This window comes from Lepeophtheirus salmonis, chromosome 4 (assembly GCF_016086655.4).
Source record: "Lepeophtheirus salmonis chromosome 4, UVic_Lsal_1.4, whole genome shotgun sequence".
Classification (NCBI taxonomy): Eukaryota; Metazoa; Arthropoda; class Copepoda; order Siphonostomatoida; family Caligidae; genus Lepeophtheirus; species Lepeophtheirus salmonis.
The window spans coordinates 8,342,069-8,359,603 of NC_052134.2; the positions used below are offsets into that span (position 1 = coordinate 8,342,069).

General features: G+C 29.4%; 1 protein-coding gene across 2 annotated transcripts in view; it reads right to left on the reverse strand.

The window, feature by feature from the left end:
• The window catches only part of LOC121116538 (uncharacterized), a 115,636-nt gene extending 112,463 nt beyond the window's left edge, over positions 1 to 3,173 (reverse strand). For both annotated transcript variants that reach the window (XM_040710798.2, XM_071887598.1), the window contains exon 1: positions 3,016 to 3,173. The gene's annotated coding sequence lies outside the window, so the exon portion shown is untranslated. The remainder of the gene's footprint in view (positions 1 to 3,015) is intronic.
• Positions 3,174 to 17,535: the final 14,362 nt, after the last annotated feature.

Consider the following 17,535-nt stretch of genomic DNA (forward strand, 5'->3'; position numbering starts at 1 on the left):
TTTTAAATAATCGTACTTGAGTGTTAGAAGACGGAAAAAGTATTTTGATCTATACACCAACATTGAAATGTGTTTCCTTTAGCGTCGATTTTTAATAGAACGTACTTTATATGTGCACAGGAAGTTTGTTATATAAATTTAATTCATCATATTAGGATACCAATATAAGATAGTTTTGTACTTTGACAAAAAGTGTTACTTTTTTTTCTATAAAAGAATGATTTTACATATATTTCAATACAATTTCCATTTTTATTTGTTCGTTTAAAAAAGCTGATTTATAGAACATCAAACGTACATTTGTATTATGTAATCTCAAGTTACAAGCATTTAAAAGTACCTACGTAATTAAGAACTCCTAAATGCCATCTACAGCAAAGGCATACACATGAAACAGCGACACGGTTCTAGTGAATGTATCTAAGACAAATTAAATGCTCGGTCATGTTAACTTATACATAAGTATATTAAGTACTTAAACGCCATAAGCTGCTCACTATGATATTGTGCCAATTAAACCATCTTGCCAAAAAAAAAAAGAATCCCTAAAATATTTAACAATAAAATACATTTCTCAAATTTATTTTTACTAATTGTAATTGAAAAAAAAATAAGATAATTATTTAATTATAATAAATACAAAAGGCTTTTATTTTTCATTTCATACTACAACCTTTATTTTGCATACATATACATACTTACTCATGTGTAGAAATATATAGATATAAATAGCATATATTTCGCGCATAAATGTGTTTTTCAATTGTATAGTTTGTTATTAAATATGATTGAAAAAGATCGTTTATTTGATATAGTAACGACATACTGTATTTCAAAATATCTGCAAAGCCCTTCTATAACTATAAAGGTGTAGAAGATTATAAGGCTTATGTTTCCCTTATTCTGTAAGTATTTGCAGTCGTAAAATATATCATATTTAGCCTCATTAGGAATTCCATCAGGGTTGCCACAACTTAACTACTAGGTATTTCGATAATATATACATAAATAATCAAAGTATTTACAAGATTTTAATCCCATGTCTGACTTGCTAATTTGTACACTTTAATCCTCCATACAGAGAGTATTTGTATCCATTCATTGAAAATCTATATTAGATAAATACTTTTTGCACTTTGGTAATAGGAAGGGACATTTCAGGCTTGCAAATGAATGAAGATAATTTGATCATATCCTACCACTTAAAGATTAGTTTTAAATGCACAAAAGTTTGTAGCTATCTATATCTAGGTTTGTTAATAATTGTACCAACTATACGCCTTCATAATTATTTATGCTCAAAATTTTTATTTTTTATGATAGTCATGTCTTTAAATCTTTTTAAAATGCAACAATTTATTTCTATAAATAAATCAATAATAAAACAAACAAATAGAGAATGATGCATTAAGTTTCCCTTTTTTAACTATACCTCTGATTAAAATGAGGCCCACGTCTTCTTATAAAAGTTGTAACATTTTCAATCGGTTATTTCTTATATGTGTTTGTTTTAAAGTTTGTAGATAAACAGTGGTGTTTAAAAATATAAATTTGTATATCAAATGGCATTGTACTTAATGAATTAGTCCACCTTTTTATTTATTATTATAATAGATGTAATAAGAACTTGCCTGTATATTGACAATAGGCTGTTCATATTATTTGACTCGAATATTATTACATTTAAGCCAACAATTTTTTTTGAATTACTATAACTCAATTATTTGTGAGGTAAAATTTGTCTTTGCTTAAACGTGAACGATCCAAACTCGAAATATTTGACCCTGTTGACTGGAATTCCTAGTATCACTGAAAAGAACAGTAACCCACTGTACTCAAACGCTCCTTCATTTTTCATTGAAAAAAAAGAGGTATTAGTAGTCTGAGACTCGTTTTCAGATCGATTTTTTTCAGTTTGGTTGTAAGTAATTTTATATACCGATTTGACATATATTTCAGTCCAAACCACTATCTGAGACTTCAAATTAAAATTTAATTGTTTTCAAGTTGTTGAACGATTGTTTTGGTCTCCTTATGTAGACCAAAACTTTTGGTCAGAATATATTGACCGAATTATTTCGATCTCAATCTATTTTCCGATTTTGCTCATTCCTGATTTATGAGATGTTCAAATATGGTTTGTGCAACACATTTAGCTTCATAAAACGTAATTGTTCTGATGTTCACAGTTTTGAAGCACACATGACATCATCAATAATTTTTCCAGTCCAATTTTTTCTTTGGGACTGATCTAGACCGAATGCTTTTTTGATACCGGTCCAGATCAAACTTCTTTAAAGGACTAAATTAGTTCGCTCGGCAAAAAACTGTGGCGGTCTGTGGTACGCGTCAAAGATTTTCAGACTGAACACCAATACACCAACACTGATGTATCAAAACAGGGAAGCCCTATTACTTTTGTGCAAATTAAAAAAAAAAAATGAAACTCAAAAATCGATATGTTGTCCTAACTCGACTTGGTTTGACACAAAGCTCAAATAAATGAAAATTTGGAATCGAATACTACAATAAATAATACAAAATACTGCCCAAAAAAATACAGACTAATCATTTGTATTTCAAGGTAGGTTTGTAGTCGTTTGTGCGTGACCTAAATATATAAACTTAAACTTTGTCGAGGTTTTTGATGATTTAATGATAATGATTATTTTATAATTAATGGAAGATTCAAAAATGAAATTTTTTTGTATGGGACATGAACATTTGTTGAGAAGAGTGAATGATATTTACTTAAGTACGCAATGTTTGGTCGATTGTTTAAAAATACTATACCACAAACATAATCATTTTTCAATTTGACCGTTGGAAAACGTAACCTTGTGACTTACACTTAACAAATGTGTATAAGTATTAGATTATAGATATACATGACAACTTTTTCCGGTACCTACCTAGACAGTATCTGTGGTTAGAAGATGGTTCATGTTTAATTAAGGCAGGTGTTCCCGCCTTTTTCCCATCATATTTGAATCATACTTATTAAAGTAAACTTACCATATAAATTTGTATTTAAATCCGTTTATTTCTTGAAAACTATTTTGTACAAATCACTTTTTAGAACTATAAGGATTTTGTCACAATAATTATTAAACACACTTAAACTCAACAAATGTACTAATTGATTCACACAGTTCGTATAACAAATTAAAACTGAGGCAAAATATGATATGTATTGTATATTTTTCAAAAGTAGAAGAAAAACTAGGGATTTATAACGCGTACGCGTAATTTTATAGGTTGAATACCTGGCTATGTTGTAGTACCTATGTAAGTGAACATTGCTAGACAGTATCCATTACAACAAATATAATGTTTTCCGTTAAAGTAAAAGGTTTAATTACTGAAAAATATATATTATGTTTGGGTATAGAAGGATATTGGATTTACTTTTAAAATGGGTTTTTTAAAGTTATTTTTGTCGCAAAATTTAGAGGGATGTTATTGATGAGCTTTCTTTGTGAAAAAACAAACAAACAAACATTCGTTTAGCAATTGCATTTATATTCTGAATAATAACAATTATAATTATTAATCTGCCAAGTAATTCACTTTTATACAAATATAATTAATAAAGTTACCAAATTTTGTATTAAAAAAAAAAAAAAATTTAGTTACTAAAATTACAAATATTACTTTTTACAAATTATTGTAGATTTTATATTTTCTATGTAAAAAATGGCACAATACTTCACAATATTGGATATTTGGACCACATGGAGGCTGGAAGTTATTTAATTGGAGTCAGCAGATAAAGAGTTATTTGATTTTATGTGGTATGAAAATACGAAAAGATTATAGGATCTGTAAAAAAAAAATATTCATAATGAAAAAGCAGAATACTGTATTAACTTTCAAAATTCCGAAAGTGGTCAAAATAGTGGAATATACAGCCCTGCGCTATGGCTTCTTTAACGTTCAGTATTTTAAAGAAATTTATTTTTCTAAAAAAAATATTGAAATAACAACTAAATTTAATATATAAGTAGTAATTTTGTATACCTGTAGTTCATGGATAGTAATATATACACTTGGTCTCTATTTAAATTGATCTAAGTCACCATTGGGGGAAAAACGATTGGTCCCCGTTCATTCTATTAAACTACAACCACAACTTATAACGAAGGATATAGTTCATTTATGGCTTCTCTAGTACTAGTAATAAGTAAACTTAACTATTATTTTTGTTGGATTGGTTCTATGACTGATCTCCTAAACAGTCTTTTTTTATTGGTCCACTCCTTTTAACCATTCAAAGTTTCTAAGGACTGATTAGTCGGTCCTTTAATGATTCAGTTGTAGCTATCTTTTCATTTTTTTCATCCTAGTCAGGATTGAAGAATATCAAAACAAAGAATATAATGCATGATAGTTGGAACGGATAATAAAATTTCTAGTCATGCATTTCCTCCTTTCAATTTCAGGTATCTTGTCTTTAGATAAAAGGTAATGATAAAAACTTCAAAAACTGAGATCATGCAGTTGTAATACTGTTGTAATTACCATAGAATACTGATAAGGAACGGTCCTAGGACTCATAAATTTTATTAGGACCGGACTGATCGGACTGCACTCTTTTTTGTTTTTTAGAACCATACATCACTAATTATTTGCATCCCTAAATACTAAGAAGCACTTTACTCAAGATGAGTCATAAATTTAAGATCCATTGCTCGTTAATACTCCATTCTGCGTGTGTAAAGAATGCATTAAGTTGCATGGAGTAGATACCAATTTAATAACATATCTTTGCATCTAAATTGTAGGTTTTTTTATAAATTTCCACACCAATGTCAACTGGGTGTGTGCTGCAACGCGGAGGATTAGCTTGATTGTCGTCTAATTAGGTTATCATCTTGGATAAACATCAATACAATCTTTATGTTGGATGTCCAAGGTCTACTTTTGGTTCAAGTAACTAATTTGACATACATTGTCTTAGAATCATGTGTTTCATTATAACGCCTAACGTCTGTCCAAATAACCAAACCTAATTTTTCTTATCATTTCATTTGATTTAGCATACACCTAAGTAAGTATATATCGCATTATTTGATTTCAATAGTAGGAAGCATTTAAGCCATGGTTGGTTTCTAGGAGTTGGAGGCGACTGGAGCATATTGTTATAGCTTATATATTTTTAATGATCTTGTTTCGATTTTGGATATTTACTATGCTATAGTTGAATTTTATGTTAATAATTTATTAGTTTAAATTTCTGTGAATTCTAATCTTTTATTATAAGTTTTAGGTAAAATATATTTTTTCAAATGTGTCCACCTGTTTTTATCATTGAGTGGCTTCTCACATACAGTTGAATGGGAAAAAAAACAGAAGAAGAAACACAACAGAACAATTATCTTTGAAGGTATATTCCTAATAATTACATTTTGATTAACTATGTGGAAGCGTGATCACTAATTTTTTTGTAAACATCTTTGCTGCCGGTAATTTTCCTATTTTTCAAAAAAGAAATATCAAAGTAGTCATATTAATGAAATAAAGTAGGTGTTTTACATATAGCAAAGAGCGTATATACTTTTTTGTTAGTGAGCACTCTATAGACTAAATGACTTATCAGTCATCAAATCTTTCAAAAAAAAATTCTAAAATTTTTATTATTTGTATGCTCATGAAAAACGTAGAATTTGTCATGGGGCTAAATTTCTGAGAGGAGAAAATATACGCGGCTAAATTACTGGTAGCAAAGATGTCTGCAGTAAAATTACATAGAACAATTTAGAAGTATTTTAGCTTAACTCAATGATTTGTTTCAAACTTATAATTTGCTTTACTTTTTTAACTTATTCTGAGCTATAAACAGTTGTATTTTTTAAAATAGGAAAGACTTTGGACAGACTTTTATAAGTTTTATTCTTATATTCAAATAGGTGTATTTTTGCGTTTTTTTAAATTTAAATATTCCCAAAGACTCGTAGAAATGATTCTTAATAACTCGTCTCAATTTTAAAAATTTAAAATTAAATATGCTTGTTATTTTGTATTGATTTTTGACATCCTAAATCTACTAGTGAGCGTTATTGTGTATGTTGAACTGAATTAATTTGGTCATTTAAAGAAGTTGGATCTAGACCAGTCCTTATCAGTCTTATTTAAAAATTAATTATGAGCACTTCTATAGATTAATTATTGATGACGTCAAGTTTGTTTTCAAATTGTGAACTTCGATATAATAACATGATGTCAATTTTAAAGTGTTTTGTATTTGTTCATATCGTTTAATTAGCATTTGAATATGATTATATTTCCATTCACAGTCAAAGCCCGCAGTATTAACCCAAATATTAATTCAAATCAATCTATAAAATATAATGTAACACTACCCACAAAAATAAATCTATTTTTAATCGATTTTCAATATATACATAGTATATATTAAAATTGAGACTATAGTGATACCTTGAATAATTGTTTTAAAGAGAAACAACCTTTTCAATATGACGTCCCACCCATCATTATTTGATTAATTAATGTAAGTTTGAATATTATGAGTATAAAATAAGAAGAAAGTACCAAGAAAAATCAAAGATTACGTTAAACACTTTCATCAATATTAATTATTGTGTGGCATTATAAATTCGTTAATTAGAAAAATAATAAAAAATTATCTTAGTTGTAGAAAAACTATTTTTCTTGTGCTGTGTATGAAATTAACAAAATTGGTATAAGAATAATATTGCACTTTAGGAGTTAAGTATATCTTTTATTCGAATATATTCCTGTGCACTGTCCATTGTGCAAATGTAACGTTATTGACAATTAACTTATGTAGGTTTGTGTGGAACTAAGTCTAGTCGATAAATAATAAAAGAAAAAATTATGTACCTACGTTTTTGATTTGTGTTTTGTTCTTTTAATATTGCTTTATTTTTTTAATATTCAAAAATTACATAGTTAATAGAATGAGGTTAGATATTTACTTATTTGTATAATTTTATATAACCCCAGACATGCAGTTTTTATGGAATCAAGGAAAAAAAGCTCAACACTAGTTTTTGAAATGTTGAAATATTAAACTGAGTTATATTTTTTATTTAAAATATCTTCCGTAACAAGGAATAACACCCTGTACATTCCGGCGAAGAGATTGTCAGCTCTTGACAACGAATGCCGTGTTCATGCTGTACCACACTGTCATTATGGCAGTTCAGAAGGAATTTGAATTTATAAAAGAGGTGCAGCAGACGTTTTTCTTTGAAATGTATTAAACTGCAAGTCCAAGGGGTAGATGTCAAGGCTGGAGGGGGCCACATGGAGGAAGGCCAGACCTCAGCCATACTTTTAACGTAGAAGATTGGGTTCTTCTTTGCTTTATGAGACTATTATGAACTTTTTGATATTGTGGGGAGTCCGAATGAAGATGTCAACGGTCTCGTCAGCCTTCTTGGCACTGCCACTGCCCGGAGGAGATTGCACATGCCTTGTATTTTTATTGTTTCTCTGACATTTTCAAAATTAACGATATGGGTTAGACGCCAAACCTTTTTTCATTTTTGTTTCACCTGTTTTTGTAGTTTTTTTTCTTCAATAAAACCTTGTAATTAAAAATAACACGATTAAATTATTTTAAAATGCTGCTACAAGTTTTAGGACACCGCTCTCTACTTTATTTAAAGTATTAAAGTAAATTCTACTTAAATGTTCTATTACTCCATCAAAAAAGTGAACAAAATCTAGTTTGACCATATTCATAATTGATTAAAAAATACAAAAGAAACAGCGTTATGAAATTTTAAAAAAATGATCTGGTTTAATGATAAAAATGAAGACGTCTCAATAAAAAATATTCGATTTGGATTTTTTTATAATATAAAATTCAAGTCATTATTCGAGTGAAGTGAAAAATAATTAATTCAAGTCGAGAAAGTACTACTCAAGAATGTATCCTCTATTGTTTTTTGTATAAACATTTATTCCCCCTTTATAAAGGTATGACATTATTTTTTAATCTAAAAATGAAAAAATAATTATAAGAGAACAAATTTGTTTAATAAATGCATTCCTCATAAATGTGTATAATATTATATAATGTTACTTTATAAACCCTATAGCATTGAGGTAGGTAATAAAAATTTTACTTGTATGAATACTTTTTTCTATTTCTCCTTCATTTTGAATATTTAATTAGTAAACTATATTTAATATCAATGTAAAGAGGCCAAGGAGTTCTGCCACCTACTACTCCTTTCGCGATTAAATTAATTGTATTTATTTAATAACATCAATAAATCACATAAGTATTACTAATTTAAAAGTATAAGTCCTTGATAGCCTCCCACGAATTTCATGACTACATTTTGATTCCTCATAAAAATATTTTTGTGTTTCAGGAAAGGAGTTAACTATGTTTACTTTTATTTGGAGAAATGTTCCTACCAAGGAAATACTTATAGACTAATAATCCATATTTGAATCTTAAAAATAAGTTGAATACCAATTGGTGGCAATTCTGACATAATAAATTGTTGACGTGGTGAATTCATCACACGGTCTAACTTCAATAAAAAGAATTACACTATATTTTGCCATTAGTCTGTCGACTTGTTAACTTATTGTTCCATTATCAGTATTTGGAAACTTTGCCTAACTAAATTCGAAAGATTTAATATATAGCATTTAAAAATACCCAACAATTTGGAAATGTTGCAAATAATTGATTAACTAGTAACAACTGATTATGTCATTTTTTCCTGTTTCATGTTGAACAAAACTTTGCTAGATACAATGAAGTAACAACATCATTATTTTTGGAGTGTCAAATATTTACTCTTTCTTACTTTGATGCTGTTGTATGCTCCTTTGTTGATTTTTCTTCTTTCCAAATAGTCACAAAAAGGGAAACATAGTTGATTTTTTGAAACATATCCTTATCTCCGGCGTAAAAACAATCGAGGCTTTTATTCGAAATGACCTTTTTTTAAAAGGCCATTCAACAAGTTTTATAAATTAAAAAAGTCATACATTCGTTTCATAATGCTAATACACATTTTAAGTTTTGTTTCACATAGTTTTTCACAAATAGATAATCTCATTTATTGTCCAAACATCGAACTTTTTGGTATTTTAATAAACGATGTTTTCGTTATTTTAATTTTTATAAGTTCCTCTTTATATTACGTTACATTCAGATGTCTTGGATCGATAGTACTTTACAATATTTCTTATTTTATAATAGTGGATGATTTGTTGAAACAATAATTAGTTATTGATGATTCTACATTGAGGTCTTAAGAAGATATTTTTTTTTGGAATAAACCTGGCTGTAATTCTTCGATTGGATCAAACTTTAATAATATAAAATCCTTGCATATCAAAATCTGATAGTAATTTTTTAAAAAATCCAACATTTCAATAATCAAAATATTTGCATTCAATGAATTCTACAAATTTTGCATTATGAAAATTAAATAGTTTTTTTTTTAATACTAGAAATTGAATTTATTACTCCATTTTCATAAAAAAAAACCCTAAAACAGAAATTAAACTTAGTTTCATATTATAAAATTTTATTTCAAACTATTTTTGTTAATATTTATTTTTGACGGCAAACACATGCTTTTCACTAATCCAATGCTTGAAAGCGACTGACTGTATTTAAAAAAAAAAACACACTTTAGAATTTTGCCTCAAAAGATATTTATGTTGCTGCATTTATGTTGACTTTCAAAGAATGTTTCACCATTATATATTTTTATAAATATTTTTTGTTTCGATTCTGGACTTGGACTAGGTGTTATATTAACTCAGATTTGCAGTCATTTGGTATTTAGGGTCTGAGTAGTTTTGAATCATTATAATTTTAACACCGATATTTTGTGATCAATGTTCTTCCATATGGGTTGAAGTGTTTTTCATATTCATATGTATACAAGCTTTGAAAAGTCCGTGCAACGTCCGTGAGATGGCTCTACTTGCGAGTATCTAGATTATTTTTAGTATGTAACATCTCTTTGAAGAACACACACCAACTTTTAACCATACCGGTGGATTTATCCTTATTTGACATTCGTTTGAATCGAAGAATCGGGCAGAAAGATTATGGCGACTGTCTATTGGATTTGCAGGGAATATTTATCTTCGACTATCAGAGGAAATGTAAAACTAGTACTGGTGCATATTATTCGTCGTTATTCGACTGTTTGAAAACCGAACTGCAACAAAAACGTCTAAGATTGGCACACAAAAAGTCATTTTCAATCACAAAAATGCAACTGCCCACACCTCAGCAGTTGTGGTTACAAAAATAATAGAAATAGGGGTTCCAACACGAGATACCCACAGCACTAGCAATCTCAAACACATTCATTCTTTTGTCATCCATCACCATGTCATGGATTTTATAAAAGGTTTCTGGAGTAGTAACCTCAAAATGGCGTCCAGAACGTTCAGAGTCACTTATGTACATTTGGGCACTCCAAAAATTTGAAACCACTTATAAACTCTTCTAATCGAAGATGCAGAGTCCCAATAATGTTTGTCAACCTTCTTTTTAATCTCTTGAGTGGTTTTGCTTTTCATAAAATAATGTTTGATCAACACTCGAATTTAATAATCGTCCATTTTTTTAAAATCACTCTACTTCCTTAATTCGAACGAATGCCAAACAGAAAAAAAAGACCGATCCGACTGAAAGCTGTTGTGTGTTCTTACAAGAGATGATACTAACTAAACATAACCTCGATACGTCCCAGTAGTGCCATCATTTGGACTTTTCATGGACATTTAAATGACCCTTGTATACACAAGGGCCAACATGGCTACTCAAAGGTAATAATTACTCATCTACTGCATGTCATTTTTACTTCAGTTCTGGGGGACACACACACACACAAGGAACTAATAAATAAAATATCTTTGGATTTGTATTAACTTAATTGTAATAAAAATAAAATAGGTATTGTTGCATATTATTTTATCTACTGAAACATATAGTACTGAAGCCTTAAATTGGGAATCAGATGGAAATCGTACTTGACTTGAACTTGGGACCAGGTGGATTCCGTCTTTGAACTAGGATGATTTGGAATTGTCTAAAACTCGGAAATGTTGGGCTTGCATAAAGGTCTGAGAAACAGTGCTTGTTGATTTAATCAAAGAAAAATGCAATCAGCTACAGATATAATCCAAGTATATCAAAAGACTCTAAGTGTTCAAAATACGGACAAACTAATGTATTACTGTATTTTTCTTACCTGTATGAATACTTTTCCAAGTCTTAGGTCCTTTTTGAGGTTTATTTACTAGGATGAAGTTTGTTTACATTATGTTTTGGAATTCCTATGATTTTCTAATGCTATATATGAATATGTATTTTGTTTTGTTCTGATGAATTTACTACCGAAAGAAAAAAATCCTTTTGTTTGTTTTTTCCTTTAAAAAAAACATTTATTATCCAAATTTTATTATAATCTTTTTGACAAGGATAAACATTCTTCAACTTTGGTTGTTCTTGTTATAGTGACCTTTTGTTATATATATAATAAGCACAAGTTTATTTGGTAATTGACTATCGATAAATCTATTCAATATCTAATTGCATATGTATAAATAATTAACATAGTGATTTGTATTTCTATTTATAACTTTCAAATGTATAAAAATATATAAATCATTTTAGTATATACTGGTAGAATAATGTGTTCTGAAGTTATAATTTATAAATATTTATTAAAAAAAAAAATTGAGCAGCATACCGGGCCGTCATACAGTTTTGGAAAATAATGAAGGTTGAACAATGAATTACACCTATCGGTTTTAAATGTAATTATATTGAATTTTTGTTATTGAAACTTGTTTATCACTCATTAGAGTACTTCTTGTATGAGTTTGAGCACCTTCACCCTCAATCACACGCTCTACGAAACATAGAACACTTTGTACACATTGACAATATATTGCTTCGACCTTAATCGCCACTCTTTCTTGCTTTAGGGACTCAATACTTCTGTGACGTTATCTACAGGCCTTGCTTTCAATTTGTCACCAGATGCTTTATTCAAGGAGATTTAAGTTGGGGCTCTGTGGTGGCCAGAAATACTCGCACAGAACTTCATTTTTATGGCCATCTAATCCTACACGATTTTTTTCGTATGTAGAGGAGTCCCGTTCTGTTGAAAGCAATAATCGGCTTTCTTTGATTGCTTTGTGATCTTAAAAACCTAGGGATGGATTTTTGTTTGCAAAATCATCAAATAATCTTTGCTAATCAATTGGTAATTAAGGGGGACCAAATTGGCTTCATTTTGTGACTTTCAGATGAAGCAAGCCCTACATCATTACTGAGGCCGAATGTTTAGTGGTAGACACTTCACGGAGGTTGCAATTGACTTTTCCAAAATATAGGACCTGATCATTTTTTCTATCGTACACAGGAACTATAGTAAATGTCTTCTCGTCCAAGAAGAATAAAATTTGCTTTCGATAATACCTTAGGTTATTGTAAATCTTTTTGTACTTATCAAATCGTAATTGTTGACTAAGCAAGTGTCGTTGAATATGTCGGAGAGACTTGGCCATAGCTTTTTTACACCATTGGATACTGTAGAATGTATCATCCACCGCTTCTTTGCCAGTCCATTATTGCTATCTTTGGATTTTTCAAAAAAGCTATTTTGCCATTCTAAGCTATAATTTGATCGGTTTTCTGCTTCTATGACGATCATTGATGTCTTCACCATTGTTGAACTTAACCCCAACCTCGAAACGGTAGGCTCTGCAGATATTAAGGGTCTTTATAATATCAAAAGTGCTAAATCCGTTGCAGACTTAACAAGCTACTGCTTGCCATTTCTGCTCTATTTGGTTAAATTTAGAGACTTGGTAAATAAAGCATTCAAAAGATAAATAAACATCTTTTCTTTTTTGTCACCGCAGCTTTTGCATAAATTTAACCAATATCTCTCAAAACGCAACCAAATTCATATTCCAAAACTTTTTGACGGCCTGGAAACTATAAAGAGTTGAAGAAAATATGACGTAAAACGAGTACAGAACTTTTCGAAGTTGCAGCCTGAAAAGTGTTTTTTTCCAATTGTAATTTAATTGTTGAGAAGGGAAAATTTAAATATAAAGTACATGTGTTTATGATTTACAAAGAGTAACAATATAAATTAGTTGGGGAGTTATTAGTGAAAGTGCTTGTTGGACTGAGAATATAATAAAATCATTTCTGTACTGTGACATACGCTAAACTTAGTACGGGAAGCAGTACTTTATTGCAGACAAGTGGAGATCTAACAAGTTTAATGACGATGCAATGGAGAGTTTATTCGTTTTTAATACATTTTGTTTTGTACTTTTTAAATTAATGTCATGAAAACTTGACAAGTTACTCGTGAACGTGCTGTTAGCTTTCTTCAAGCAAGAAATAGTATCCAGAATTTCAGTTTTATGATTGTTTAATCACCATAAACAAGAAGAGAGACTAAAAAATAAGCTTTTACCAGAACAACCTGAAAAATTGAGCAGATTGGTAAAAACTGTTATTGGAAAGACGATAGGAAATTCACATAAATCCCTGCATAAACTTTCAAAACGGCTGACAGCCAATGGGTATTCATAGAGTAAAAATGTGGTATTATAACAAAGTTATTATAATTATTTTTCCAGTGAGGCATAATTAATGAGACGTCCTTTATACAGGGTGAAGACCTACTAATTAGAATCTTCTTGGAGACTGTTAAGCCTCAGTTCTAAAAGTCTGACAATTTTGTACTTTACGCTATTTTGAAGAGCGAACAAACAGCTACAATTTGGTATTTGTTGTGTATTTGTGTGATGAAAAATGTTCAAGCAACAAGAAAGACAGAAGAGTGTGTTTGATCCCCTCTGCGCACAAGTAGATCTCCGACAAGAAAATCTTCATCGTAGACAATGTTCTGAAGAGACAAAATAATCGGTTCTCGGCTGGATCAAGAGCTTAGGTCAATGAAACTTTCGAGACCAAACATTCATCTCAGGGCATGGTTCTCGGCGTCTTGGCCTCTGACAGTAGTAAGACGCCTCTCTACTTATTTAAAGGCAACAAGAAAGTCAAGACAGACGTCTACTGCAAAGCTCTTAGGTAACATGTCTTGCCACAGTTGAAGAGAACATTTAACAGGAATAACTATGCGTTTACCCAAGATGGCGCCCCAACACACACGTCTAAGAAGGTGCAGCATTTCTGTAGGGAGAACATTGATGTCTTCTTGCCCCAAAAATTTTGCCCTGTGTCCTCACCTGAAGTGAGCCTCCTAGAATATGCTGTTTGGTGAAATCTGGAGGGAAGACGAATAAGACTTATCACCCGAATGTTGATGCCCGGAAGGACATTCACAGAGGAGAGGAAAAACTTGCCATCGGTCTTCATCAAGTCCATTTGGGCTTCTGTTTGTCCCCGTATTGAAGCATCATTCAGAATGAAGGGGCACATTTCATAAAAAGTCTAGAAAATTGTTGAATTAACAACTTTTTGCTTCAAAAGTTTGTAGCAAAAATGGCACTAAATAAAAATATGAAAAATTAAACGGCTTTCAAACTTTTTTTAATTTTTGATTCCTCACCCTGTATCCGGAATGTGATTAAGTTTTTTTTTCTTCAACTCATTGCTGCATGCAAATAGTCTAACAAAATGGCATAAATAGTCATTGGTGGTTTGTTTAGCTGTTGTAAAGATTACAAGGGATACTATAGCTATCTAAAATCTTATACTCTAATTTATTTGTAAGAATTATTTAAAGTCATCAATCAAGTCAAGTTCTTAAGATTTATGTTCCAATTTCAAATAAACTATTAATTTTATTGATTGTTCATTTATGATTATTAAATCTTATACGATACAGCTAGATATTAGAGAATATATATGACAATTCCGAAATTTTAACTAGGATATAAAGAATATATCATCACACATTGCGGAATGTAGTGTAACAGGGATCAAAATTCAACCTATTTTCTGTTTACTTCACATGAGCTGAAAAAAAATTTAATTATAATTATAGAGGAGTGACTCAATATCTTTTTAGTTTTTTGTACATCGTTTTTTTTTTCTCTTACTAGATTTTTTCACACTGTTGGGGATAAATGAATAATAAGACTATTTAAAAAAATTGCTGATAACTATGATACTTAATTCCAGAATGTTTTACTAACTCAGATACTCTAACCATCCCAAAAAAAGGATAATGGTACTTCATTATAAATTCAGAATTTATACAAAATATAAACTAAAATTATACTTCTCAAATTATTATAAGAATATTTCAGTCTTTGAGAAGAAATAAGGGAATATATATATCTAATAAAAGATATATTTAGTTATACTTTCAACATCCATTGAATCGATTGACATATTCCCATGAACAAAAAAAAATCAATGAGGTCAAAGACAAGTCCTATCATTTGTTTAATAAAAATCCTTCATTTAAAATGTTGTAACTTATCACGGTCTCAATTACGTTTATCATTTAAGATTGAAGGAAAATGTCAAGATATGAAAATTTCCTTCAAAAAATAAAATAAAAAAGAAGATATTTGACCTTAATATATTTAAGGGCATCGTAACCATTATTGTACATATTTGATATTTTTGAAATAAAGTTCCAATATAATCCTATTAGGCTATTAAATATTAATAAAAAAAGATTAAAGATGTAATATTTACTTACATTAATAAAGATATTGGTATCATGCTCAAGGAAAAATACTAATTGTGAGTAAATCAATGACATGTTTTCAAAAAATTGAGAATGTATCAAATTTGAACGAAAACAAGGACGTTAAAGATTAAAAAAGTTCCATGGAATATCTTGGCTTTTTTCCCCCTTTATAGAAAGAAAACCAATTTCAAATAATACGTTAACTGTTTTCATTTTAATAATAATACTTTTACTATAGTCAACAATAAACATGTTATGAATTTGATACTTGATTTGATGTATGTAGTGGTATATTTATTAATTTTTCACTATTTGTAGGTTCAAGACAATTTTTGTGATAGAATAAAAACTATAATGTACTTCATAAAATATTATTTGCTGTTAATCATAATGCTAATTTCAAAATGTGCATATATTAAATGATATTTGGGTCAATTTTGATGAAAATCGAGATCAAAAATAAACATATTTTAAGTATACCTTCCAGGTGTGAATAATATAAATTTATTTTATTTTTTCTGACTCAAAAATAAACTTAAAACTACCAAATAAAATTAAAAATATTGGATATTTTGACATTATAAACATCCGTTATTGTATTTTTGATATTTGGCCTCTAAAATTGTCGAAAAATAAATGTGGGTTACCGCATATCTATCATGCTTGTTGCCAACAAGAATCCAACTTGATAAAGCCATTATCGTAGAAGATCTTGTCCCTATTTACATAAATTTCGAGCAAACTATATTCAAAAGCCTTAATTTGAGACCAAATTTTACCCCCCCCCCTCTCCCTCAAATATGTCGACTGTAGATTAAAACAGGTGATAGACTCTTGGTGCCTAATATGGAATGTGGTGTGGATACATAAGAATTCCGAGCTCTGGCAGCTTCTGGCACGTTCTTAAACATGTGTGCGTCCTGAACCACTGTTGTGCAAGACGAACTGATAGAAAATTAGTATGCATAATTTTTTTTTTTGTTGTTTTCGACGTTTTTTCCTTTTCAGATATTAGTAAAAATGTAAAATATAGCAAATTTCTTCTTTGGAGCCCTCCATACATGACGTACAATAACTCACGACATAACGGCCAACCACAATACTGTCCCAAAAACATTTGGAGTATACACTCACATCTTTTCAACACTTTATCGTATGATCCGATATTACCAATAATGAACAAGATATGATTAGTTAAAAAATAGACAGGAAATACGAAATTACTTTTTCCCATCCAAATATAATATATGTTTATTGTTTACATTTTACATTTTGTTTATTACACTTTTAAGTTCGATTTAAAATATGTTATCTTAATATGTTTTACTTTTAATATCTCTAATATTTTAAAACTCGACCGAGATAGACTTTAAATATCACTGCTGGTCGAAATATACAGTAATATTAAAAGATTTTGAGCTCCATAGCAAAAACAACAAGAGGTTTGCATACAAGTTATACCTAACACTATATAAATATTACATTGTTTAAGTACCTATTTTTTTTTTTTTTACAACATCATTGCCTTTGCAATTTCTCCTTCCAAAAAAATTCAAATCCATTTTGTTACTGAACTAGAACTATTTAAAACAAATATTCTTCTCTAAATAAAATAAAACTTAATTTATGAACCTAAAAATAAACTCGTTTTTATACAAGACCAGAATGAAAAAGTGATCATTCAAAAACAGTGGTTTTGTGACATTAAATTGTATTTTCTTAGGATTGTATAATTTTTAGAACAACATTAAAATCAAAATTTTAGATTAATACATTTTTTTATAGACAGTGGACTTATTTTTATGTCCACTATTAATTTTTGTCTGACTCAATAACTAAGTCAAGCCTATGAAAAAGT